The 2731-nt window shown below is 45.2% G+C and overlaps 1 pseudogene across 1 annotated transcript; it reads right to left on the minus strand.

The window, feature by feature from the left end:
• Positions 1 to 306: 306 nt before the first annotated feature.
• On the minus strand, positions 307 to 2183 carry LOC307095996 (cell division cycle-associated protein 4-like; annotated as a pseudogene). Its single transcript has 2 exons — positions 2112 to 2183; positions 307 to 1192 (listed from the first exon to the last, which is right to left on the minus strand). The product of its transcript is annotated as a cell division cycle-associated protein 4-like (transcript).
• Positions 2184 to 2731: the final 548 nt, after the last annotated feature.

Genomic DNA, 2731 nt, shown 5'->3' on the forward strand with positions numbered 1-2731 from the left:
GTTCCATGTAAATTTACAGAGAGAAGTAGAGATGTGCCCACACAGCTGACTTGGGAAGTGACACTGGTAAGAAAGAACAAACTTAAAAAGTTAAACACACCAACTGCCAGTGTGCATGTCATAAAAGTTTCTAATTAGCAGTAGAAGATGTTTATAGAAAAAAATATACTTTTAAGGAAATAGCTGAAAAAAATCTAAAGAGATAAAAATATAAAAAGTTTACAAAATATATTTTAAGCCAAAATGTTTCCCCAAACATATAAAGCTTAATTTTTAAAAATTCACCTATTTAAAGTTAAACGAGACTGATGCAGCTGGTGGCCCACCTCCTCCACAGAGCAGGCCTGGGCAACCAACCTGTAGGAAACTGCCCAGTCCCTGGGGGAAGGAGGGAGGGCGAGCAGTGGGGGGACTGGGTGCTGTTCCTGGACTTCCCTGTAATCACGACAAAGCAGGGCTGACACCATGGTCAGATGGTGCTCTGGGGGTGTTTGTGGCCTGACAAGGGCAAGGCAGACAGGTCTCCACCAGGATCTCCACCACATGGTCCAGCTCACCCAGGACCCGCTTGCAGCTGGAGCCAGGGGTAGGGTGCCCGCGGAGGCCAAGGTCTCAACCTGTCTCCAGGGACTGACTTGCTGCCCACCATGCTTATCAGCATGGAGTCCAAGTTGTGGTAGGGACTGTCAATGTCTGCAAATAACCCTTCCACTGAGCTGGGGACTTTACTCACTAGTGTTTCAAATATTTGATCAGCAACTTCTGAAAGCTTCGCCTATTTCCTTGAGGGCTGTCCACTTCCCAAACACAGCTCTGCACGCTCCTCAGAGCCTGCACACTTGGGGAAATGGACAATGTGGAGATCAGGTCTGGTTCAGGGCCACTGGCTGAATCAGGAGAAGGGAACTCCCCCTGCTGCTCCCATGCTGTTTGACACAGGATCTTGGTGGAAATGAGGCAGATCAGAGGCACCCGCCCTGCACTCTGGGACAGATGCCAGCACCTGCCAAGTCCCATCCTGGGTCATCATTTCTTCTTGAATCTGCTGGACAGTGTTGGTTATCAGAATCGAGGGGCAGAGAGGGGGTTCAGCTAGCATGTGGCACAGCTGCAGCTTGTCCAGGGACATATCCAGGAGCCACTGCTGCTGCAGGCTGTAGGAGGGCGTGGCCAGGGCACCCTCAGTGTCCTCCTAGCTGTGGGAACACTTTCTCTAACCCTCAGGCAAACATCATTTTAATCCTCCTCCTCCCCCTCCTCCTCTTCCTCCTCTTCCTCTTCCTCTTCCTTATCAAGAAGTCACTTTTTAAAAATATATTTTTATTGATTTCAGAGAGGGAGAGGAGAGGGAGAGGGAGAGAGAGATAGAAACATCAATGATGAGAGAATCATTGATAGGCTGACTCCTGCATGTCCCCTACTTGGGATTGAGCCCCCAACCCAGGCATGTGCCCTTGACTGGAATCAAACCTGGGACCCTTAAGTCTGCAGACTGACGCTCTATCCACTGAGCCAAACCAGCCAGGACAAGAAGTCACTTTAACATTTCTTGTAACACTGGTATGGTGGTAATGAACTCCTTCAGCTTTATCTTGTATGGTAAGTTTTTTATCTCTCCTTTGTTTCTGAATGATAGCCTTGCTTTAGGGGATTCTCTGAGCTTCCTGGACTTGTGTGTATTTTCTTTTAAAAAATATTTTTATTGATTTCAGAGAGGAAGAGAGAGGGAGAGAGACACAGAAACATCAATGATGAGAAAGAGTCATTGATAAGCTGCCTCTTGCACTCCCCACACTGGGGATCAGAGCCCACAACTCCAGAATATACTCCCACCAGAATTATTAAACCATGACCTCCTGGTTCATAGGTCAATGCTCAACCATGGAGCCACGGCCAGCCAGGCTTCTATGTGTATTTTCTTTGCCAGGTTAGGGAAGTTTCCAGTCATTATTTCTTCAAATACATTTTCAACATCTTGCCTCTCTCTTCTCTTTCTGGTACCCCTATGATGCTAATAGTGTTATTATTGAGGTCTCAGAGGTCCCTTAAACTATCCTCATTTTAAAAAATATATATATTTTTTTCTCTTCCGATAGTGTGTTTTTCACTACCTTGTCTTTCAAATAGCTGATTTGATTCTCTGCTTCATCTAATTTGTTGATTCTATCTAATGTATTCTTCATTTCAGTTCATCTATTCTTCAGTTCTGACTGGTTCTTTTTAATGGTTTCTATGCCCTTTTTTATGTTTACTAGCTCTTTGTTGAAGTTCTTCCTGAGTTAATCTATTCTTCCAGTAAGGTCTTTGCACATCGTGTTTTGAACTCTGCATCTGGTAGATTGCTTGCCTTCATTTTCTTTTGTTCTTTTTCTGAAGTTTCTCCTGTTCTTTCAATTAGGACATGTTTCTTTGTCTACTCATTTGGCTGCCTCCCTGTGTTTGTTTCTAGATATTAGATAGATCTGCTATATCTCCCACTCTTGGTAGAGCAATCTTAATTAGTAGGTGTCCTATGGTGCCCAGTGGAGCAGTCTCCCTGGTCATCAAAGCTGGGTGTTCCAGGGGTATCCAGTGTGGGTTGCATTTGCCTTACTGTCGTAGTTGAGCCTTGATTACTTTTGGCACGTCAGAGGGTAAAATTGACCCTCAGGCTGACTGCCTGTGAGAACTAAAGGTGAATACAGTGGACAAGCTGTTGTGTGGGGGCTAATGCAATGGAGTGGGATTTGCA

The sequence above is a fragment of the Cnephaeus nilssonii genome, assembly GCF_951640355.1.
Source record: "Cnephaeus nilssonii genome assembly, chromosome: X".
Taxonomy (NCBI): domain Eukaryota; kingdom Metazoa; phylum Chordata; class Mammalia; order Chiroptera; family Vespertilionidae; genus Cnephaeus; species Cnephaeus nilssonii.